We start from the raw sequence: 25,725 nt of genomic DNA, 5'->3' as shown, positions 1-25,725 counted from the left end.
AAAAAAAATATTCTTTCTGTACCTATAAATTTTCTGTTCAGTTTGTGATTGTTTCAAAAATTTTTCAAATTATGAACATTCATCCTTGTCTCACCTTAAACTATATTGTGCACAACCAGTGGTTTGTGAACAGTCCTTTGGTGAACACTAGCCTGGATGGGCTCTGAGGAAACCATGCAAAGATTGTCTTTGAACTTTGTCTCTTTATAGATCTGAACATGAACTGGTTCCTCATCCTCTGGCTTCCAGTTGGGTTCAGCCAATGGGAGAGGCTGGTTGGAGATGGGATGAGGGATAGTTAACCTGGCCCTGGGTTGGCATGACTGTGACCTTGCACCGAAGGCCATTGCTCATGCTCGGGAGCCCTCACTGACAGCTGTCTCTAGATTCTAGTAATTTTTCTCCATCTCTCTGCCCCTTCTGACTTCTAGCTTCTGTGGTTAGCCCCTAGATGTTTTATCACTCCATGTCATTTCCTCTTACCTTGTCCACACCTTTTTGAATAATGTGTTCATTACACTCCTTTCAAGTTATCAATGTATTTTCTAATATTCAAGTACATTAAATATCTCTGGAAGGATACACAAGAAACAAGTAATGGTTTCTATGGGTGGGAAAAAATTGTTCACTGTATACTCTTTTTTTTTTTTTAAGATTTTATTTATTTATTTGAGAGAGAGAGAATGAGAGAGAGCAAGCACATGAGAGGGGGGAGGGTCAGAGGGAGAAGCAGACTCCCTGCCGAGCAGGGAGCCCGATGTGGGACTCGATCCTGGGACTCCAGGATCATGACCTGAGCCGAAGGCAGTCGCTTAACCAACTGAGCCACCCAGGCGCCCCTTCACTGTATACTCTTAGAAGTCTTTGACTTTTGAATGACGTAGACGCATTAGCTATATACATACAGTTAACCCTTGAACAACCCCCCGCACAAACATATATGATCCCTGTGTATAACTTTTGACTCCCTCAAAACTTAACTACTAATAGCCTACTGTTGACTGGAAGCCTTAGCAAAGCAGTCGATTAACACATATGTTGTATGTTATATATTATTATATACTGTATTCTTACAATAAAGTAATCTAGAGAAAAGAGAATGTTATTAAAAATCCTAAGGAAGGGGGCGCCTGGGTGGCTCAGTTGGTTAAGCGACTGCCTCCGGCTCAGGTCATGATCCTGGAGTCCTGGGATCGAGTCCCACATCGGGCTCCCTGCTCAGCAGGGAGTCTGCTTCTCCCTCTGACCCTCCTCCCTCTGGTGCTCTCTCTCATTCTCTCTCTCGCAAAAAAAAAAAAAAAAAAAATCCTAAGGAAGAAAAAATACATTTACAGTATTGTATTATATTTATCAAAAAAATCTGATGTAAGTGAACATGCACAGTTCAAACTCATGTTGTTCAAGGGTCAAATGGGTGTGTGTGTGTGTGTGTGTGTGTATGTCACATATATACATATATATGTATAATATGCATATATATGTGTGTTTAATATGCATATATATACAAAAAATATATATATATACACAAACAATAAAATGCAGTAATGTCTGATACAACTATTTTTTGTGTATTTATCCTAATATAAAAACTTTTACTTTGGCACTTCTTTAGCTTTTCATGCTTTTTGTAGGATTACTAGGACCTCTGTATTTTGGGAGGGAATTAAAATTTTTTTATTAGTATCAATGATAATGAAATATAGGCTTTCTTGAGGAATGAAAATATTTGAAGTTGGACATCTAAGCTTAAACCATGAAGTAAAAGTGAACTTGACTTTAAAAAATAATTGGTTCCTCACATGACCTAAATTGATATTTGGTTATGGTATATAAATCAATTTCTTATCCTGAGGACATGTTTAACTTATAAATTGAGGGACGGTCTGGAGAGCAAGCAGATATGTCATCAGCATGGGGGGGCGTGTCTGTGCTCGTTTTATAGGAGTTGGAAAATAGCCTCTTCAGGTCTTTCAACTTGGCTTTTTTTTTTTTTTTAAGATTTTATTTATTTATTTGACAGAGAGATAGAGAGACAGCACAAGTAGGCAGAGTGGCAGGCAGAGGGAGAGGGAGAAGCAGACTTCCCACTGAGCAGGGAGCCCGATGCGGGGCTCGATCCCAGGATCCTGGGATCATAACCTGAGCCGAAGGCAGCCGCTTAGCCGACTGAGCCACCCAGGCGCCCCTCAACTTTGCTTTTTAAGAAAGGATACATTATTGTCATATATATGCTTTAATTTGGTGGTAGTTCTACATTCAAGTAGCCTATAGAAACCTCCCTTTTCTACCCCCTCAAAAGGTCTGTGGGTCACAGAAAGATCTGAGCATCCTTGCAGTGGCAGGGGTTAGGGGTTAATTGTTCAATCCAGTGTTTCCCAGATTTGTTGGTCTACAGCCCCTTTCTCAAATCCACATGTTAATATCGTAAGGAATACAGTTTAATAAGCTTATTTGATTGTGACTGGACTTTCTTCAGGAATGCAATCTCCAATTATGGCATTGTTCTTAGAAGGAAATACGATGCCCTTTATGAGAAGGATTCCAAGAACTGATTGACTGTGGCAAAGACAGGGTCTGCCTCTACATGCCTGGCTGAGCACTATAGAATGGAAACAAAACAAAACACACCTCAACTAGGAAGAGGGAAAAACAGAAGGGAGGAGGTGGAGGCTGTTTGGAACCACGTTTGGAAGATGCAGTAAGCCTCATGGGAATTACAAGAGCCCAAATGGGATACAGTTTGTTTTTAAGTAAAAAGGCACAGAGCAGGCGAAGCCTCTATCCCCAGGAGGCTGGTTGGAGGAAAAGGAGGCACATTACAGAACAGGTGGGGCAGGCAACTAGGCTGGGGTTCAAATGGATGGAAACAACTGGCTTCCACCTAAACAGGCTGCGTCTGGAGCAGCCTGGCACCAGGAGCCTGAGATCTTGCAGGGACTCCGAATGAGGAGGAACCAGCCCGCCTGCGGGGACAGGGATGAAAACTGAAAATATGAGTCAGGTGTTGAGCTGTCAGTCACAGTCAGATGACTCAAAGTGGATCTGTACTGTCCCCGTCTGTGTCTCCTTTGTTTGGTGAGCTGTCCCGATGCTGGGCTAACTTCACCCTCTGAGATAGAAACTGTCATAAGCTACTTCCCCCTGGCAGTGGCCTGAGGTCAAGGGTGACGGGCCGACTGGGGAAGACTGGGTGGTCTTCTGATTCTGAGATGACCCTCTCAAGACGAGAAAAAAGTGCACTTTATCTTTACCCAGGTCTCTTAGGCGGCGAGGAAGGTGAGTTGTGGGGACCATGAAGTTCCCAGCAACTCAGCAAACCTCACCACATAGGCTGAGGCAGATGGTGAGGATCTCCTGTCCATGTGCTAAGCATTCCTCCCTTTTGAAGTTTTTTTTCTTGTATTAAAGAGATACAAAAGAACATTTTAAAAAATAAACACAGTAACAAAATTACAGTAATAAGAACAAACAAACGGTTGCTAGGGATTAGGGCTGGGGGGAGGGTATGACTATCAAGTTTATTTGTGATGATGGAGAAGTTCTGTATCATTTATTTATTTATTTATTTATTTATTTATTTGAGAGAGAGAATGAGAGAGAGAGAGCACATGAGAGGGAGGAGGGTCAGAGGGAGAAGCAGACTCCCCGCCAAGCAGGGAGCCCGATGCGGGACTCGATCCCGGGACTCCAGGATCATGACCTGAGCCGAAGGCAGTCGCTTAACCGACTGAGCCACCCAGGCGCCCAGAAGTTCTGTATCTTGACTGTGGTGGCCGTTACAGGAATCTGTGCCTGCGATAAAACTTCTTGGAAGTACGCACACATGCACGCTCACACTCACAAACAGTCCATGTAAAAAAACAGTGAAATCTGAATAAGGTCTGCAGTTTAGTTCATAGTGTGGCACCAAGGTCAACTTTCTGGTTTTGATCATTGAACTATACTAATCACTGGGGGAAGCTAGATGGAGGATACATGGGCATGCACTTTGCTCTTTTTAAAATTTCTATGCGAATATAAAACTATTTCAAAATAAAAATATTTTTAAAATGTGGGTAGTTTAAATGATAATCACACGATAGTCCATTACCAAGTGCCTAGCTTAAGAAAAACCATTACCATTATTTGCCAACCTTCAGTGCGGTCCTTCCTGACTCTCTGGCAGAGAGAACTGCTATCTGGATTTTTGTATTCATCATCCCTTTGCTTTTCTCTATAGCTTTATCTCGTATACTTACATCCCCACAGAACATGTGTAGTTTTGCATGTTCTTGAATGTTATGTAAATGAAGTCATTCTGCCTATATTCTGCTACTTGTTTTTACACTCAACGAGTTTTCTTTCTGAATTCCATCCCTGATGAGTGCAGCTTTTTGATTTATTCATCGATGTATTCATTGTGAATATGCCACAGTTTATTTATCCATCCTTTTGTTTATTAACATTCGGTCTGTTATCAGAGTTCTTTCTCCAGTTACAAACAAACTGTGCTGCTATGAAACATTCTTCCAAATGTCTCCTAGTTCACAGTGCACGAGTTTCCCAAGGGACTATACCTTGGGGTGGAATTACTGAGTCAGAGAGTTTATCCATTCTTCCAACTTACTAGATGGTGCCAAATTATCTTCCAAAGTGGAACTCTTGCTGTGCATTCTCAGTGACATTGGTTATTATCAGGATTCTTACTGCTTCTGGGCATGGTATCTGATCATTGTGGTTTTAATTTGTATTTTTTTTCTAATTTCTAATAAAATTGCTCAAAATAATATATTATTGCCTATTTCTTTCTCTTCTGAGAAATACACATTTAACACTTTTGCCCTTTTATCAGTTAAGTTGTCTTTCTCTTATTGATTTATGGGATTCTTTATTCTGGAGGTTAATCCTTTGTGTTGCAAATACCTTCTTCCAGTTTCTGCCTTACCTTTTTACTTTCTTTATTGTGTCTTTTAAGGAAATAAACTCTTAATTTTAATATAGTTGATCTCATCTTAAGAATCATTTATAGTACATATTTTTTCAAAGAAATATTTACAAACCAGAAAATCCTAAAGTTATACCAGTATATTAATCTTTGATAAATTTTATAGTTCTACTCTTATATTTAAGTTTTTAATATACCAGAAGTTGTAGTGTGAGGGTTTCAATTTTATTTTTTAAACATATGGGTAATTTGTTTTCCCCATACCCATATACTGAAAAAATATTTCCCCCAGGCAGCTGCAGTGTCAGTTTTAGAAAAAACAGTCCCATCTCTCTGCAAATGTAGACCTGTTTCTGGACTCTATATTCTGCTGTACTAGTCCATCTACACTTTTCCCCACCAATACCATGCTATCTTAATTGCTTTAGCCCTAGAATAATTTTAATATCTGGAAGTCAAATTCTCCCATGTGGTTCTTCTTCTTTTTGCGTGTCTTCTCTATTCTCGGTCCTTTGTTCTTTCATACATATTTTGGAATCAGCTTGCCAAGTTTCCCCGAAAGCCCAGGGGAATTTTGATTGGAATTATACTGAATTCAGAAAATCATGTTATCTTCAAGTGTATGTGCATATGTACTTGACCATATTTTGCAGCCAAATAGATCATTTGTACAGCGTTATCTTTCATTAGATCCCTGGGGCATATCAGAGGCAGGAAGTTGGTTTGGTATGAAGGTACATGAAGGTTCTTTCCTGGCTCCAGTATATCACTATAAGGTAATGATAAAGAAGGAGATCCTGGGCTCAAATTACCATGAACGGAGTTTTCACTTGTAAAGGGCTGTTCCCTAAGTCCAAAGATCTCAGGGATTGTAATTGCTATTACATACGTATGTCATTATAAACGGGTGAAGACGTTATTTCTGGGTATGCCTCGAATGAACACTGCAGCTAGACTTGGAAGCAAATGCTAAATGATGATAACAGTCAAAAAAGCCCTTTACATCTGTCATGTCTTCCCAACCATAAGGAGTCTGTAAGAATTTTTCATCAAGGACTAGCGACCCGATTCAGATGAGAATGTGTGATCATGTAACATAGCTGCAGGACGAGTATAAAAAAATAGGAAGAGAGTAGACTACCCTGTTGCTCGATCAAGTTAATATTCATAATCTTTGCTCTGCAATTCAATTAGAGCTACATTAAAAAGCCACATGAAGCCTAAGATACGAGACATCTGAAACTCGTCATGCATTTTCCCCACCACCGATGCCCGAGCACAACCTCATTTGGCTTGGTCAGTGAAGCTCGAGGACGCACTACGCTCTGGCTGCAGCTTGAAAAGTCTTGTATGTTGATGTGTATCCCATGACTTCTAAAGATAAAGTGCTGTTTCACTGGCATTACTCAATTGTGTCGAAGGCTTTCCGGTAAATTCGTCAGGCCTGCACCTTGCGGGAAAAGACATCAGTTTGCCACTTGCTATGAAACGGGCTGTCTGTAATGTTGCGTTGTAATCTGATTCTTGTGAGGCACTGATGGATGACGATACTAGACCAGGTCCAACGACAGCACATAGAGGCGGACCCCGCAGAGATGCTCCAAAAGTCAAGGCTTACTGCCATTTGGCTGTAGTGTCCATTCAGTGGACGAGCAATATCTGCCTCCAAATTACCACTTTTCAAACTGTCTAGGTGTTTAATACAAAAGCACACAACAGTGTCTAGTCGCTCAGGGGCATGGAGTGGCTAGGCAGGATCCTTGCACTTAAGAAACTTCAAATCTAATAGATAGAGCATGAAAGAGAGCCTTATTGTGATCAGACTGTTCAGGAACGTTCACTGAATCAACCAGAGACAGTGCTGGGGTTTGCAGAACGATCATAAAGGCAAATGAAAAGAAACCGCGCTGATTGTCAATCCTCTAACGGCATTAATTGAGCATCCTTTTGAGATAGATTGGTGGTCTTCAGACTCTTTTGCATGCTTCCTGCTAAAAGAATTTTTTAAGGCTGCATATTTCCTCCTGTTTCTGCTGTCAGTGTGGGAATATCCAAAGAATTTGCCACTGAGGGGGGCTACACACGGTTGGCAAGGCTAGTTAACAAAAACCTTCAGATGCAAAAGAAAACCACAATTGGTTTATTAGAGTGCAAGGAAATTTAGGTGTGTTTCTTTAAACTCTGAGATAATTAAACACTAGTTAATATTTATGAAGCGCCTGCCATATGCCAGGCCTTATCCTAAGCGTTTTATATGGTTTATCTCATTTAATCTTCACCCTGCGGAAACATCAGGTACTAGAATGATCTTTTTTTGTACAGAGAACTGAGGCGAGGCTTAAATTAAAAGAAGCAAACATGGAACCTAGGCATTTGGTTCCAGAGTCCGTGGTCATACCCCCTATGCTCTCCTGACCCTTTCAAAGGCAAAGACTGGCCTTTTCCCAATGTGGTCGTCAAAAGAGCTTTTGGCCAGAAGCTGAGGTACATCCTTGAGTCTCTGTTTCCCTTTGGACCTTCAGGCATCTCTGATGGGAGGCTGCTGCAGCTTTCTGTGCAGGGCCATGTCCATTTATGGTTCGGGTGTACCTGGATCCCTTGATAAGCTGGGGTTTCATTATGCGTGGCAAATGTTTCCTTATGGGGCTGGGTTTGCGGGAACAGGGGAAACCTCATCTCCGTCCCCTGAACCCAAAGGGGCACAGTGACATCATAAAATTGTCAGAATGTCCCCTTGACTGAACTGTACCTAAATTTGCCTATAGAATCTGTCCTCGGTGAGCCTGTTTTCCCTGCAAGACTTACAGGCATCACTCAGAGGTAACTCTGACCTGGGAGAGCAAGGGGGGGCGGGAGGAAGGAGAAGAAAAGAAAACAGGAGAAATGGTAGCTCTGTCAGTTTTCAAAATGTAATACTTAAGGCAAAATCAAATTCTTCTTGAAGCAAAAACTGCAGAGTCACAGCTGTTACTGGGGGAAACAAATGCAAGTTTAGAGAACTAAACTCTTATCCTCATGTTTTGATTACAATTGCCTTTGGGCCAAATTCTCTCATTAGATGCTAATACATGTTTTCCATCATGTGCAAGAAAGGTTTTGTACAAATTCCATTTCCCAGAACTCCGTGAATGAAATGGAAACCCCCTTTTTCTGGTTGTGGAAAAAAACCAAACCAAAACAAAACCCAAAAACCTCCCAGCTCAGTGTGTCTCCAGTACCTTCTGGTTTTTGCTAGGTGGCGCCACAGGCTCATGGATGGGCCTTCCTCAGCTCGCTGGGTGGCCACCTGTGGGATAGTTGGAATGAAGAGAAGGAAGAAGGCTTGCTTCTGCGCGTCTCCTCAGGAGTTCATCACGGTCATCAGATCAGCCCACAGGAGGTAAGATTCATTCGCCAAGGCTCTGGCCTGTGTTATTTTAGGAACTGTTGATTTCCCTCCTTTCCCGTCCTGGTTGGTCACAGTGAGGGGGTGTCTAGGCCCTTAGGTTTTGGGTATTCTTGAGGAAAATTCTGGGGCATCTCCAACTTGATCCTAAATATTGTGTTTCTCTCTGAGTCTCTCAAAATTTGTTCAGGAACTTGGGGAAGAAGGACCAAAGGAAGGGACACTAATTCAGAGATTTGCATCTCCTAAGCAAGTGTCAGCATCCCGACACTTGTCCTCCCCTACGAGCCCCAGTGTTTCCCAGCCTCTGTGGGAGAACCTCTCCCAATCCTTGCAGCTCTCAGAGCCAGCCCGCTGCGGAGGAATGGAAGGGTAGAGCATGGATCCAGAAGCCCTGTCTGGTCTGGTGGACACCCAAGTACCTTTCGACTTCAACGAGAATTCCCTTTCTCACCCTACCAGAGGGTGAGAACCCCAAACTCCCGAATTCCTGACTCCTTTGCATGAAAGACTCTTCTCAAAACACCAATGTGATGGCAAGATTTTAATTGGAAAAACTGGGGGAAGACTCTATTGCAAAATGGCCCTGTCCGGAGAGCACTCTGAGGAGGAGCCAGTCGTGGGTGGGGTGGAGCGGGTGGGCCGCACGTAGACAAGAGGGGAGAGCTGGGATGGACACAAACTTCACCTCCCTGGCGTCTTCCTGCGGCTGCAGCTTCCTCTCTGCCTACACTGTCTGGGACGTGGGAGTCAGATACAGATCTGTGGTGGCCAGCCTGTGTGCCCCAAGGTTTCCAGGAGCACCAAGGTTTCAGAGGCTGTCCCAATACGTGCCCATCTGCTCCTGGGTCCTGGTTGGGGTTCAGACATCCCTGCCCCACATGCCCTGCCCCGAATCTGCTTCCTGCCCGGGGTCACCCAACCGTGGTCACAGGTCCTTGTTGGGGACACAAGGCTGAAGAAGGAGCTCAGCCAGGTGAAGGGGAAGGAAGGCTCCTACACAGTCAGATTTGCACAAGCCCCTGGGACATTGGAGGGGCGCTGCTGGTGGTGAAGCTATTTTGGAAAATAGAAGGGGAGAAGAGAGTTGATAAAAGTAATGATCTACGAAGTAAAAACAGGAACAAAAATAAAGTTTGAACAAAATGATATACATATTCACAAGAAGGTGAGGAGAACCATAAAAACCTGAAACCACAGGGAGAGAAACTGACAATCAAGTACGTATCTGTGGATTTGCGGGACGAACGTTGTGAGCTTCCTTGTTCTGAACCTGCCCTCGAGACATGGAGTTGAGCAATTGTAGGAACTCTTATAATGCCATGTTTATCTTGATACCTCCCCCTATTTAGACCTTGAAGAATCTACCAGCCCTTCCAGCATTTGTCTCTGTCACAGCAACGATGCTTCTTTTGGCAGGACACGTCAGCACACTGAAGTGCTATGAGTCATATTTTCAATTTTTGATTAAATCACGGTCTAGCTAGGGTTTGATTTATTTAGACCTGAATTAATTTAGACCCTGGCCCACATAAATTTGCATAGTTTATTTTACAAGCTTATGATTGTATGGATTGTAAAACCCTTTAGATAGATGACAATATAGGTTGTAAAATCACCCTCTTATCAAGCCACAAGTGGCAGAATATAATGACTAAGGGCGGTGTTAACTTTATTCTTGAAACCAGCATTATAAAGGAAGTCTGTTGTATTTCTAAATAGACATTTATGAGATCATTTAGAGATATTTCACCCCATATGTTTTCACTCAGTTTTAGTGATATGGTGAAGCCTCTTCACAGCTAATAGTGCTGATTCTTTTTTCTTTCCCAGAATGGTCACGGATGGTCGTAAATCCATACAGTAAGTATCTAGCACAAAACGCCATCTGCCTCAATCAAATAGAGTAAATACTTTTTTAAACTGCAGAAGTGTGAGTCATACAGATGTCACTTTCCTAGAATTCTGATAAAAAAAACATGGTGGCTAATTAATGTTCCCCAGAAGGGGTTACGGCTTACAGGAAATGAATCGGAAGTTGACAGGAAGAAAAGTTGGGAGCACGGTGTGCTCTGCTGAGGGTTCTTGGTGAGGTCCTCATTCCTGCAGCCAGAAACTGATAGAAGCCTCCTCAAGAAAGGGTCAGTCATGCTGGTGCATTGAAACCCAGATTTGACCAGCCTGGAGTTGCAGGCATGGAGAGAGAGGGAAGGACAGGGAAGGGTCTGGGCGGGGCTCGGGGAAAATGGCCGAGGGGACAGCGGTGAGACCCCCCTCCCCCCACCTTGCAGCTGACCTGGTCTGAGCCCTGCCATCAAGTTGCTTTTGTGGGTTTGGGCTTTTATAGAACTTCTGAGCCTTAAATGTGATTGAGTGGGCACAACCAGCATTTCAGCACTCATGACTCAGTTGAATATGTGGCTCATAGCAGGTCATCACATAACCCTCAGCAGGGAAAATGAGTCACATTCATCTTCTGCAAAAGGCAAAATGAAATTTGCTTTGTGGGAAGAGAGCAGCAGGCTCCCCACAGTTGGGGGCCAGGTGGGAGTGTAGGTGTTTGCCTTCCTGTGGCCGGTGCCCTGGAGGCTGGAGGGGGGTGGGGGAATGGACGGAGCTGGAGACCAGACCTGCGTGGAGGCGCTCAGGCTGCTTTCTCCTGTTCTAGTTCATTCTTTACACCCGGTTAGATCCCCCACAGGGTCCAACCCAGGGTTATTTTTTCCGATGCACGGTTTGATGGACATGAAACATTTACAAAGGTCTAAAAATCAAATCAAATTTCATTACATGCTTAAATGAACTTATTTGTCAGAAACGAATAATTCTTCCGGGAAATCTGGAAAGGGTGGGTGTCACACTTCTAGCAATTCCTGAAAATCCTCATGTATTATTAATTTTCCTGGAGGGAGGGGCTGTGAGGGCCTTTGTTTGCAACACCAGGAGCATAGCTGTGTTTGTCTCAAGGAGGTATGCTAACCACTTTTTTTTAAAAAGTCATTTTGATGTGCCTGATTGCACTTGTGATGGTGGTTGGGGTGGGGAGGAGATGACTATTATATAATCCAATAAAATGCCAGGTGTTGCAAGTCCCTAAACATTGGGGCTGTTGGGGCTGCTAGTGGGAAGCATTAGCAGGATCCTCTCCCCGCCCTGTGCCCGGCAAGGGTACTGATGACCCTGCTGTGGATGTAGTGAGAAGAAAATTCAGGGTTCAGTGAGAGTCTAAGTACCATCTGCCAGTCCATCAGCAAACACTGGAAAGTCCCATTGGCATGTGATACTACTTTTGTGAAAACGAATGGGTTTATTGAATGGAAATAAGAAGCCAAGAAACCTGAGTACCGTTTACAGCATATCTTGGGAGTTAAGACTTGTGTTAAAAACCCAGCTCCACAACTAACGAGCTGTCTGACTATGAACAAATCATGTTACTTCTTTGTCTTGGCTCCCAGGAGGGCTGGGCTTTTTAATCAGCACAAGCTGCCCTGCTTTAAACTCTCTTCTGAGTCTTCTAAGTTTCTTTTCTTGTATCTTGGATATATCCTCACAAAGAAAAGGAGGACAAGTAATTGCTTTTTTCTACATCTCCCACAATCATTTATAGAGTATATACACATTTTTGGGGGTGGGGCAGGAAAGTCATGGTAACGTATGACTGACACCCCTTCTGTTATAATTTGCATTCCTAATGATAAGATCTTGGTCCTGACTTTTTTGAGTGCACGTGAGAAGTAAAACGATCCTTGGCTCTTATAAGTACCTATGAAAGAGTGGACATCATCACTCTAGTTGGATTGCCAATCATCTAACAGAAAAGACAAAAATGACTATAATACATACTTAAATCTAACAGAACACAAAGGAGTTGTAAGAGGACAAATAGGCTAAGGATGGTAAAGAATGGATGGAGTTGGGCAGGGAAGCCTGACCGGCGCCAGGCCAGCCCTGAGCCAGGAGGGTGTGCTGGGCATCAGCTCAGACTCTTGCCTGCTGAATCTTCCTGATGGCCTCTTCTTTTCTTTTCCCACCTGGGCATGGAAGGCAGGGAAGAAGGACCTTTCCCGGCTTGGTTATTGTCCGTACATCCATGCTCCATGGGAGCTCCAAACGTTATCTCTGCCCTGGGTGGAGGGAGACACTCTCCATTTTGTCCTTTTGGATCCCAACGCCTGTCACATTTCCTGAAGTTAATATGCAATACCTGGAAGGGTTCTTTACCCAGGCTTTCTGTGAAGTCTGACAGCTTTTCAGGGCATCATAGGGGATGCTGGAATCAGGGATCTTGCTCTGTTGAACCACCCTAGGTGCAAATGGCCACCACCTTGCCCTGTGTACATGTATGCATGTGTGTTTTGGGGGATGGAGGGAGATCTGTGGAGGTTCGAGAAGGGAGCTTCCCAGATCTCCAGAGGTTGTCTCTGAGTGTTATCTTATGTGTCAACGTGGAAGGTATTTTTGGATGAAATTAGCATTTAAATTTGGGAACTTTGAGTAAGCAGACTACTCCGCATAAGGCAAGTGGGCCTCATCTAATCAGTTGAAGGCTAAAGAGAACAAAAAAACCCAGCCTCCCTCAACAACAGGGAATTCTCCAGCAAGACTGCCTTTGGGCTTCAGCTGCACCATCAGCTGTCCTGGGTCTTGAGCCTGCCAGCCCACCAGCAAACCAATTCCTTATAACAAATCGCTTTATATTTATACACATACACATGCACACATGCGCACACACCCTGTAAGTTCTGTTTCTCCGGAGAACCCGGACTAATGGGGTCCCTCACATACTTTCCCATTTCTTAACTCTCTCTCTTCTCTCTTGACTTCCTGTGGCCCTCTCTCTTTAAATCCTCTTCCCCCTGTTCTTGCAGGTGGGGTTCCCCGGGAACCAGAGCCTGGGGCACAGAGTGTTTATTAAGTCGTACCTTTGGTGTCCACAGCTGTGAAAAGGAGGAAGTGGGATCAGGACTGAGATGAAGGAGAAGTAGAACCTCAAAGCTCCCCAACGGCAACTTCAGCTGAGCCCCCAGGGGCTCTGGAGCTCAAATGGCCTGTCAGAGTTGTCCCACACCTGGCTGAAAGGCCAACTTCCATGCCCTCATTTCAGCCGCTGAGTGTGGACAAGTCCCTGGGTCGGGCATCTCTCTGCAGCTGAGGCAGACCTGCAGGCACTTGACGGGGAGGCTGTCAGGGGCAGGCAGGGGTTGCATCTTCAGTCACCACACCTGGGCAAGAGGATGCTTGTGGTCCACCAGCAGGCATTTACCTCCTTTGAAGTGAATGATTTTTATCTGGACACTTAGCTGACCAGAATAAAGACTACAGCTCCCAGCCTCTCTTGCAGCCAGGTGTGACTATATGATTTGCTTTTGACCAGGGAGATGTTAACGGAAGTCTGTGTGTGTAGCTTCCACACGGTGTCCTTAAATGGAGTACAAGGCAGGGGTTCTGGCAGTCACTTTGACCATGAAGTGACCTTGGGAATGGAGGTCGCACATGGCAGCACAGCGTAGAAGAAGGGTATGCTTCTCTGCCCCCTGGGGATTATTTGCCAACCTGCTCTGGCTATCTCCAGACTTCTTGAGCATGAGGCAGAGACAATCTTCGTTTTTGGTTAAGTCATTCTTATTTGGGAACTTTGTGGTTTTTACAGCTGAAACTAATTCCGATTTACACTCTCACATACCCTTTTTCCCCTAAGGTAAAACTCACCACTCCCTAGAGACATAATCAAGCACTATACCATTTGGTCCTTTCTTGTTTTTTGCATCCTCTGTAACGGCCTTTCTCCTCAGCTTAACCTCTGCAGGTTCAGCAGCAAAAAGAGTGAATTCTGGTCTCTGAGATGACTGGGTTAGAGAGGGGTAGTGTATATATATAGGGGTGAGTTTGGGCCAGTGGAAAAGAGTGGAAGGGCTTCCACTCTGGCTTATGGTTTATTCTCTCTTTGAATCTCCGAAACTAAACTCACCTCATCATAACAGGGTTCATTTCCTTCCAACTATAGCCATTTGTTTAGCATGAAAAACTCATATTCCTCTCATCTACATTCATTTGACTCTATTTCATGTAAATTTGTGCTGAGCCCCTTTTATGTTGGGGGCGTGGAATTTGACCCCTTTTTACCCTGGGTTACATTGACAAATTGTATTACCTTAACTGACAATGAAGGGCTTCTGCCCAGATGCCTTTCCTGTCCTTAGGATAAGGGTTGGAGGTGGAAGAAATTTTACTTCCCTTGCCCTCCAAATTTGGGGCAATCTGGGCAAAGACCAGGAGGCAGGAAGTGGATGTGTGGAAAGAAGAGGGAACATTCAGTATGAGCAGTGAGGGGTGGTGGTGCTCACACCCCATTGTAGAAGACGAGGTCTAAGGAGTCTTATCTTCATGATCTTTGCCTCCTGGTATTCATACCCTTATCCCTTTCCTTGAGTGTGGACAGACCCTGTGGCTTGCTTCTAACCAATAGGACACAGCAGAGGTAATTGGACTATGGTTATGTGTAGGTGATCACAGTAAATACAACTGTAATTCCTAACTTGCAAGGAGACCCCCTCCTTTGCTGCCTTTGAAGAAGACAACTGCCACTGTCGTGAACTGTCTGTGGAGGCTATGTTACAACAAGGAGCTGAGGGCAGCCTCTGGCCAATAGCCAATGGGAATCCAAAGTGCTTAGTCCTTCAGCTACAAGGCATTGAATGCTGCAGCCAACTGAATGAGCTCAGAAGCGGATCCTACCCCAGGAGAGCCTCATATGAGACTGCAGCCACAATCCATACTTCGATTAGAGCCTTGTGAGACACTGGCCAGGAGACCCAACTAAGTTGTTCCTGGGCTCTTGACAAATAGAAACTGTGAGATAATTAATGTGTGCTGTTTTAAGCTAGTAATTTTGCTGTAATACTGTTACACAGCCATAGATAATTAATACATCTATACTAAGGAATTTGGCCTTAGAAAGGAAAAGAAAATGCAAGCAAGCTCTTTTGATGAAGGCTTTTCAGAGTGAGATAATTATACTCTGGAAGACCGGGGGTGGAAACACAGCAGAAGAGGACAAAGGTTTGCCTTACCCTGTGCTGAATATTTTTAGTAGGAGTAGGCTAGGGGGCTATAAAGAAGGCTGGAAATTCCGCAGTCCAGATATAAAAGTAGCTAGAAATGGAAAGGAAACTAACATGGGAATTAGCAAGAAAAAGGCTGTATAAGTATTTGTGACAGGGAGAGGGGATAGTTGGTCTCTTTTGGGGAGGGATTGAAGCAAAGGCAAAAGCAGAGCTATATTTTATAAAACTGACCAACACCGGCATTTGGGTCATGGTGCTGAAGACGGATGTAGTGGTGACAGACTGGGAAGTGTTCTGCCTGTAGGTGGTGGGTGGCAGGGGAGAGAAGCGTTTCTGAGAAAGGATGCTTCAGGGGGCAGAGCAGTGAGAGGGAGTCATGGTCTGCGGGTCTGCTCCCCTGGGCTCTGGGTTGGAAGGCCTGTGCCTGAGTCCCAGCTCCAAGAACATTATCTATGTCATTTTGGCCAAGTCATTTCCTCTCTCCAAGCCTTGGCTTCCACATCTGTAGAGCAGGACTCATAGAACTGGCCTGACTGGATCGTTGTGCTGTGTCAGTGAGGGGAGGCACCAGAAGGGTCCAGCCTGGCACATAATAAAGTCCTCCTTTTCACAGCTGTGGACACCCAAGGTACAACTTAATAAACACTCTGTGCCCCAGGCTCTGGTTCCCGGGGAACCCCCCCTGCAAGAACAGGGGGAAGAGGATTAAAAGACAAAGGATCACAGGAAGTCAAGAGAGAAGAGAGAGAGTTAAGAAGTAGGGGAGTACATGAGGGACCCCATTAGCCCGGGTTCTCCGGAGAAACAGAACTTAACAGGGTGTGTGTGCATGTGTGCGTGCGTGTGTATGTGTATAAATATAAAGAGATTTATTATTAGGAATCACTGCTTTATTCCATCAGTCATTCCTTAATGGTTGCCCCTGATTGTTTTAGATGTTTTGGTTTTGTTCACACAGCTAGATGGCAAGATTTTGTGAACTCACCTGTGTTACCTTTTATTACGTGGTGGGGTAGGATGTACAGGGGACAGGAGGTCAAAAGGCTTGGATTCTCATTCTGTTTTTTCCTCACCGGCTGTGGACCTTAGGTCATAATAAGATTGAGCGTGTACTGTGTTCAAACACTATTCCCAGTGCATTTGCATGCAATAATTCATTTATCCTATCTGCATGATGAGATGGATTCTATTATTAGCTGCGAAGCTAATAATAACACAGAGAAGTTCATCCAAGGCCACACTGCTGTACATCTGCATGTGAATCAAGGAGGCCTGAGTGCCCAGCATGAGGCACACCACTCTCCTGGGCTGATACCGGGCTGCTCTTGATTTGATTCACCCCTACATGGAGAAGCTGGGCTCTCCTTGAGTCCCTCCCAGCTCTGATATTCTGCTGGCCCCACCAGCACCTAGCAGAGATCACGTAGCTCCTCAGCCATAGACTGATTGCTACATCAAGAAACTGAGATCAGACCAGAATGGGGGCAGCAGAACTAGGAGAGCAGACCCATGGAAGCCATGACCTCGCAAGTGTCTCTGCTCAGAACAGTGACCAGGCTAGAAGGAAAATGTTATTTTTTTTTTTTTTTAAGATTTTATTTATTTGTTCATGAGAGACACACAGAGAGAGAGAAGCAGAGGGAGAAGCAGGCTTCCCGCTAAGCAGGGAGCCCGATGCGGGACTCGATCCCAGGACCCTGGGATCATGACCTGAGCCGAAGGCAGACGCTTAACCATCTGAGCCACCCAGGCACCCTAGAAGGAAAATGTTATTAACCACTGTGCATTCCTTTATGCTTTTGGCCCTCTGTTTTGACAAGCAAATGAGCATAGAGAGATGTATTAAAGTCAGCAGAGGCTAGGTTTAGCCTAAGATCTTGAAAGGTGAATTTCCTTGCATTAAAAAATGATCAGGAATTTGAAGGAATAGAGTCTAACAGCAAGAGAAAAGAAGACAAAGTCTCTCATGTGGGTGTGGCCAAAAAAAAAAAAAATACTTCTATGTGACTGGAATTTTCCATGGCTGCTGGATCTTAGGATGAGGAAGTCTGATGTTCAATTTTAAGTTGATGCCTGGGCTGTTCCGTGTGATAATACTCTTCATTAGCACTCAGCTATCCATAAAACCTGTTACACACACAGTGTTTTGTGTGGTGCTTTGAGGGAATGAAGGAATAGGGAGGGTGTCGACCATGGAGAAAAATGGGAAAAATGGATGATGGCATCAGGAGATAACACAGAGAGTAGAGAGAAATAGTTTAGGGAAAGCAAGAAGAGGTGTCGATGGAAATGCAGGTGCCTAGGAATCCTCAGATATATCGGGTGAATACTTAAATTTAATTGAGCATCTTAAAGGACAGGAAGACCCCAGAGTCTGAGGGACTGGGATGCCCCAGAGGCTGACATGCGGGTTATTCAAGGTAGATAGAAGAAGGTACATACAAAGTCTGATTTCCCCAGTGAAACAAGGTCATAAAACGGAGACTCCTTAATCTACATAGATTTTGAGAAAAAGAAGAAAGGTGAGGTAGAATAGCTCCTTCAGCCGGGTAGGGTTTGGAAGATGCACTGTACCTCAGGTGATCTCTGGGTCCTGCATATACGTCCTGAAAGGGGTCCTCGATTCTCAGGAAAACTGGAATTACGAAGATTTTCAGATACTGTTGTCTGGCCTCACTGCAGAGAGAAAGGCTGATGTAGCTGGTCCAGGAGGTGACCTGGGCACAGCCCTTCTTTAAATGCTCCTCGGGGGATTTCTGTGCAACCACGGTTGGAAACCTCCATCCTGTCTGGAGAGCCATGTGGGAAGCGCCTACATGGGGCCAAGAGGCAGCCTACAGTTCCATGGAGAGCTTAGGGCGTGTGTGCTCCTACATGTCTTAGTTTTAAACTGACTTCGTGGTGATCACGCTGTATTAGGTAGCATGAGAAAGTTAGTATTAGGAACTTTAGGTGTGAATAAATACCCAGAATAATAAATGTGGCTTTCCTTGCATAAAATCCTGGCAGGAACTTTCCCAGACAGAAAATCTGCAGACATTGGATCTCAGCTGCTGGAAGGTGCTTTCGGATCCCTTGGCATTTAGATGAAAGAGGCTGAACATATGTGATTGGCTCCAAGACCTGGGGAGACTCCAGCTCTCCTCAAATATCACCCCCTTCTATTAGAAATTATCTAGTTGAATGTCTGATGGTATAGAATTAAAAAAATAAATCAAGGCTAAGAAGTGACGTGCCTGGCCCAGGAAACCCAGCCGGAGGGGTTTGGAGTCTTTGAACAATCATCCCACTGCCTTTTGCCTTAAACCTCCCTGTCCTTCAAATGCAAGGGTTTATATGTGGGTGCCCCCAGGAGAAGTAATCTGACTTAAGTTCATACTCAAGTGTACATGGCTGATATAAAAGAGTTTTCTTTCTGCAGGTTGTGATAACTGGGTAAATACAGAAAAATGAGCAACCTGGACATGGAGAGAGAGGTAAATGTCAAGACTGATGGGAAAAGTCAAAGATAGGGGGTCGGGGAGGAGGATGAGGGCAGACAGAGCCGATTTCACAACTTCAGCTAGGGCTGCTTCTGCAGAATTGAACATGAGCTGGACCCTCCCAGGACACTGGAAGAGGGAGGGGAATGACTTTATGTTGAACATGTTTATGAGTGGACACATTTTAAATTGTCAAGTGCCAAAAACCACCCACTCACGCGGAGCTTAGAGGAAGCCCCTGAAGGCTGTCCCAAGTGACTCAGTCCCATTACTAAGAAATCACTTGCATTAGGGCTATTTCTGCTTCATCCAAGAGGTTTTCAGTTACCTTCAGAGTCAACAGGAAATTAATCAGCAAGCAGAATATTGAAAGAAGATCTGCATCTCAGAGTCATTAAAATAAAAGCAGATTTGGTGAAATGGGAAGGTGCTTTTTTATTTTTATTTTTATTTTTTAAGTCTCCTACCCTCTTTCTTAATAAATTGAACATTCCAAAACTTAAAGCCTGAGGACCAGAGGCTCCTTGGAGGAGGGGTACACACGGTCCTAGGACCTGCACGCCCCCCGCCAACCCCCCCCCCCATAAGCACGCTGGCCCCGGGCCGTCTACACAGCTCTCCCTGGGCACTCTCAGAAAGCCCCTGGAAACCTGACCACACTGGGACATGGTCTATTGAAAACTTCCTGAACACATCTCAGGTCACACTGCTGTCCCGTATTATTCGACTTGCCTCTCCCCTCTAAGCTCTTGAGGGGACGAACTTTTTATTCCCCTTGTTTTGGAATGATTTTATTTATTATTGTAAGCCTGGGTGGAGAATGTACTTCTTTGCTTATCACACAGTTTTGTAGGAATATTAAATAACAATAATACCTGGATGCGGTGGAGAGCCTGAAACTCTGCCTATCATGTAACCTTTGCTCTGCCATCCGGAATATCTGGGGAAGCAGCTTCCCTCGGTCTTCCTTATTATGGAAAGTAGAGAGCCAGAGCCCCTAAATTCGAGAACGGGTAGGTGGAAGGATGGCCAGCAAAATTTCTTTTTCTCTTCCACCAGCTTCTGACCCATTGATCTTAAAAAGATCCCCTGCTCACCTGCCTCAAAGTGGTTGTGAAGAGGATGGGTGTGAAGCCAAATGCATTTCATATGGAATCTTGGTTAAAGGCCCTCGGGGTTGCAAATAACAGAAAACAACTCGGGTTGGCATAAGCAAGCAGGAAGTTTATGGGAGAACCATTGGGGTTTCTCACAGAACCCACAGGCAGTTCTCAGGGGCCTGCCAGGAAACTCAGGCCTGGTTCTTTTGCTCTCTCTCTCTCTCTCTGCCTCTTATCTTTGTTTCCTGGCCCCGTAGTAAATGTGAGCTTCATGAAAGCAGGGATTTTATCTGGTTTGTTTCCTGCAGGCTCGCCCACGCCTAGAACAGTGCCTGGCACATAGTATTCGCTCGGTCAGCATTTATTTGTTTATTTCTCAGCAGAGCAGCTTCCTGTGGCCCACTGTGGGCATGTCCGAAGGCAGTTGCCCCACAATACCCAGATTTCCATCTTTGAAATTCAGACTTGTGTCACGTGTCCAGCCCTGGTCTGTCTAGTCCGGCCGGAGGATGGTGTGCTCTGTAAATATGTTTGAGGCTGAAATGCTGTTTGCGTGAAAAGAGAGTCTCGGAGTTAGGCAGATATCATCACACATGTTTACCAGCCTAGGCAGGTACTTGTCATCAGTGCAGATCGTTTGTGGGAAGTGGGCACATGGTAATTCCCAAATAGAACTATCTTTTGCTGAATCATCAAGCAGAGGGGACTCCGTAGCATGAAACTTCCTTGCAACTTTGCTGATAGGCTGTCAGCCAATTTCTCTTCGGACATCTCCAAGGACAAAAAAGGGTACTATTTCTTAAGAGTTGTTCACTCCATTTTAAAACAAATCTAAGGATTAGGAGACCCACCCATGCATGTATCTATGCAACTTCAACCTCCATTGGTCCTCGCTCTGCTTTTTTAGGATCATAGATACAGGGTTCCTCTTCCATATGACAACCCTTCAAAAATTCTTTGAAGAAAGTTATCATGATACTTTGGAGTCTTTTCCTCGGGGTGACCAATTAATGCTGTCTGTGCACTCATCATATTGTGTGTAGGATTGCCTTTCCCCGGTTCCTCAAAGTGATAGAAACAGCAGCTCAGTTGCGGTTGGAAGCGAGGCTTCCCAGACATGGCGCTGCATGATCTTGGTCCCCACCTGAAAGACAGACTTCATGGGATATTGTCAGATACAGTAGTTTTCATCAGTGGTGACCTCTGCTTTGGGGAACACGTGTTTTGCTTGCTAGGGGTGGATGGCTAAGGGAGCGAAACTCTATCAACTTTGGACCATTGAGGATCTAATTGGTAACCTGTAGCTATTCCCAAGCTCCTGATATATTTCTTAAATTGGTAGCATTAATATCCTTTATGTCTTCTCTTTTCAAAACTAAATACACTCTCTTTAGTTTGGGGTTTGTTTGTACACTTAGTCATACCATGGAACAGACACTTTGAGAGCACTGTATGAGGAATCGAAGTAGTTGTTGAGATAACAGACAAAGGACAAGATTTCTATCTTTAACAAATTCATAGTGAAGCGAGAACGGAGAGCTGAATGCACAGATGCTGTAACTCAGGATGCAGGCTGTGCTGGAGGCCGATGGGGACCATCGATGAGGACCGTTGGCACCCAGCAGGAGAGGCGGGAGTGGGGGAAGTGGCTTGGAGGAGGGAGCCTGGGAATGCTGCCTGGCAAAGTGGTGCCTGAGATGAGCCTCCATGGATGAGGAGGAACCAGCCAGATGAAGGAGGGTGAGGGAGGAGGTGGGTAAACTGGGCAGAGGTTTTGCATTTGTGAGGCTGTGGAACAAACAGTATGGTTCGTTCAGAATGGGTCTGTCATACCAGCACTTCTCCATTTTATTAGCCAAGGCAAGTCACTAGACCCCTCCGTTCGAAGAACAGGGACACAGCTCTTGATGGAAGCTGCTGCAAGGTCTTGGTGCAAAGTGTGGATATATAGGAATGGGGGAATAATTCTAGCCATTTCTGCAATCAGTTCGGCACAAAAACTTAGATGTTTGGAAGTTCCCTGGACTACGGTGGGGAAACAACAAAAGGATATTTTATTATTACAATTATGTTCTTTTAATAATTAAATTTTATTATAAAATTATATTAAAACATTTTATTATTAAAATATTTAAAAAAATTTAAAACTTAATTTTGATTTATACATGTAACATTAAAGCACATTCTCCTTTAAAAAAGAAAAAGGGTATCAGATAAGACTAAGGTCTCCTGCCAACCACGGCCTTGCTGAATACGATAATGTGGATGATGTTTCCTGGACGCCACCCATCAGGTCCCCTCCTCAGCATCCTTCACCTCTGGTGCCCCAGCTAATTAGTAAGCCACATGAATGACTTTGTCCCCAGACCACATTCTCTACTTCCCCGAAGGATATGATCAGCAACTTGGTCAACTGCCTCATGACACCCAGATCCACTGTGTCTCCAACATTCCTAGTAGACACTAGGTCTGGTGAACCTGTCAGAGAAGAGAAGGTGTTGGGTCCATTTTGGGCTTTCTGCATCTCCTTTCCCAGTTACTCACATCTCTTTTACTGACCCATTCTAGAAGGTGCTCAGGTCCCACACTGAAGTGACTACTGGGGGCATCCAGGTTGATGTACTTTCTAAGATCTGGGATCCTGTTCTCCTGACACCAAAGTTCCTTAAATTCGAGGAGTAACATTTCCATCATTTCTTCCCTGGGTCCTCCCAGCTCCCGGAGATAAATCACCGAGGCCCACCTTGCTGACCTCGTCTAGCCCTGCCAGGCAGGTGGTAGGCTCCTCTCATGGCTGGATCTTCAGTTCTCTCAGGCCACTGAGCTCATCTTCCTACTTGGCATGGAGAAAGGAGAAGGAAGGACAGGAAGAGATGGGGAGAAGGGAGGAAAGAGGAGAAGGGGAGAGGGAGGGAGGGAGGAAGAGGGGGAGAATTGGGTGCATGTGCTGTTTTTTTTCTGCTGTTAATTTATATTGCACCACAGACCGTATCTGACCAACTTCTACTTTTCTTTCTTGCATCTTGTCATTTAATTAAAAATAAAACTGGTTTTGGAATGTTTTCTAGAAGTAATTTTAAGAAACTGTTAGCGGTTGTTACGTTTGGGGAGGGGAGCTCAGCAGGCTTGTTGGGGCAGGGAGTTTCCATTTTTTTTCATTGGCATTTTTCTCTACTGATTGAATTCTCTAAGCATGCTGAAGAAACTCCTCTAGAAAATAGAATTGTGGGAAATGTTTCTGACTTTTTCCCTACTTCCTCTCTTTTTATTAAAAAGCAATTAAAAGGTGAAAATTGTATTTTTTTTTATTGTAGTTTCTACAAGCTACATTGTGGATTCTGCAACCTATTTGTAGAATACAGATACACACATATCAGTTACATTGTGCCAGGCATCATGATAATGTGCTCTTCATACCTTATCTTCTTTATCCTAAACAACCCAGTTGGGAAGGACTTCTTACATGTGGATTAAAGATAAGGAAATGAAGGCACAGAGCAGTTGCACCACTTGTCTAAGGCCACACAGCTACTCAGAGTCAGTGGGAGGAATTATCCCCTATTCTGACTCCTTGGTCAAGGTCTTAGCCGCTCTGGGATGATAACTCCATCCATCTTTTAATAGATATTCTTTTAAAATTGGGGATCATCAGAAAGCACCTTGGGAAGCCACAAAACATCTTGTGGCCACCCCTCCCAGTCCTAAACCATCCACACCAGATGGAATTGTAGTCAGAATGTCTTCAAGGGAGTCTCTAACCTCTTATCTTTTCTCTGAACTCTGAGCAGCCACCCTCCCAATGTTGAAAGCCCGTGTCTGCCTGAGCTGATGCTATTCCTCCCTGCTTTCCCAAAGTATAAGTTGCTACATTCTGCAGTTGTTCTTCTTCTTCCCTAATGTGTCCCAACTGATCAAAATTTGGAGCAGAAGAAGGCTTCTCCTTATCAATACTTTTTCAATCATCCAGGAGGTGAAGTGGTCATTAGCCACACGAAGAATTTATTGCATATGCTGTTCTTAGCTGACCTTACCCCTGTCTTGCCACATAATAAAGTGCTCTGAGTCCTGCATTCTGCTAGTTGCTTTGGGTTTTGTTTGTTTGTTTCTTGTTAACCACAAGTGAACTTTCAGTCTGGGAATAGTTTCCCAGTTTCTGGAAATAGTCAGTTAAGTGGCTCCCTATCTCTCTGTTGTTGCTGTAGATCAGTTTTGAGAAGAAATTCAACGTCAGAACCTCTTTGATTTCTCCCTCTCACTTGCCCCCCCCCCCCCAATGTTCAGGGAGTGACTGTCCTCTCTTTAAAATATCTCTTACTTGGGGCGCCTGGGTGGCTCAGTTGGTTGGGCGACTGCCTTCGGCTCAGGTCATGATCCTGGAGACCTGGGATCGAGTCCCACATCGGGCTCCCTGCTCGGCGGGGAGTCTGCTTCTCCCTCTGACCCTCCCCCCTCTCATGCTCTCTCTCTCATTCTCTCTCTCTCAAATAAATAAATAAAATCTTTAAAAAAAATATCTCTTACCTCTTTGGTTAGATTTATTCCTAGGTATCTTATGGTTTGGGTGCAATTGTAAATGGGATCGAGTCCTTAATTTCTCTTTCTTCTGTCTTGTTGGTGTATAGGAATGTCACTGATTTCTGTGCATTGATTTTATATCCTGCCACTTTACTGAATTCCTGTATGAGTTCTAGCAGTTTTGGGGTGGAGTCTTGGGTTTTCCACATAAAGTATCATATCATCTGCAAAGAGTGAGAGTTTGACTTCTTTGCCGCTTTGGATGCCTTTTATTTCTTTTTGTTGTCTGATTGCTGTAGCTAGGACCTCTAATACTATTAACAAGTCAGGAAACGACAGATGTTGGCGGGGATGCAGAGAAAGGGGAGCCCTCCTACACTATTGATGAGAATGCAAGCTGCTGCAGCCACTCTGGAAATCAGTATGGAGGTTCCTCAAAAAGTTGAAAATAGAGCTACCATATGATCCAGCAATTGCACTACTCGGTATTTACCCCAAAGATACAAATGGAGGGATCCGAAGGGGTACGTGCACCCCGATGTTTATAGCCGCAATGTCCACAATAGCCAAACTGTGGAAAGAGCCAAGATGTCCATCGACAGATGAATGGATAAAGAAGATGTGGTATATATGTACAATGGAATATTATGCAGCCATCAAAAGGAATGAAATCTTGCCATTTGCAATGATATGGATGGAACTGGAGGGTATCATGCTGAGTGAAATAAGTCAATCAGAGAAAGACATGTATCATATGATCTCACTGATATGAGGAATTCTTAATCTCAGGAAACAAACTGAGGGTTGCTGAAGTGGTGGGGGGTGGGAGGGATGGGGTGGCTGGGTGATAGACATTGGGGAGGTTATGTGCTATGGTGAGCGCTGTGAATTGTGCAAGACTGTTGAATCACAGATCTGTACCTCTGAAACAAATAATACATTATATGTTAAAAAAAAAAAAAAAGAAGAAGATAGCAGGAGGGGAAGAATGAAGGGAGGGAAATCGGAGGGGGAGACGAACCATGAGAGACGATGGACTCTGAGAAACAAACTGAGGGTTCTAGAGGGGAGGGGATGGGAGGATGGGTTAGCCTGGTGATGGGTATTTAAGAGGGCACGTTCTGCATGGAGCACTGGGTGTTATACACAAACAATGAATCATGGAACACTACATCAAAAACTAATGATGTAATGTATGGTGGTTAACATAGCATAATAAAAAAAAAGACAAACAAAAAAAAATATCTCTTACATC

General features: G+C 44.3%; 1 long non-coding RNA gene across 3 annotated transcripts in view; it reads left to right on the top strand.

The window, feature by feature from the left end:
* Window positions 1-25,725, top strand: part of LOC118006501 — a 65,606-nt gene that overhangs the window by 18,058 nt on the left and 21,823 nt on the right. For 2 of the 3 annotated variants that reach the window (XR_004678095.1, XR_004678093.1), the window contains one exon: window positions 8,160-8,480. The exons of the other annotated variant lie outside the window; for it this stretch is intronic. This is a non-coding gene — a long non-coding RNA (uncharacterized LOC118006501). Of the gene's footprint in view, window positions 1-8,159; window positions 8,481-25,725 lie in introns of those variants that run through there. 3 annotated transcript variants of the gene reach the window in all.

Source organism: Mirounga leonina, unplaced genomic scaffold (assembly GCF_011800145.1).
Source record: "Mirounga leonina isolate KUSES-001 unplaced genomic scaffold, KU_Mleo_1.0 Mir_97, whole genome shotgun sequence".
Classification (NCBI taxonomy): Eukaryota; Metazoa; Chordata; class Mammalia; order Carnivora; family Phocidae; genus Mirounga; species Mirounga leonina.
The sequence above is the reverse complement of the archived record's forward strand: the minus strand, read 5'-3'. Positions and strand labels throughout refer to the sequence as shown.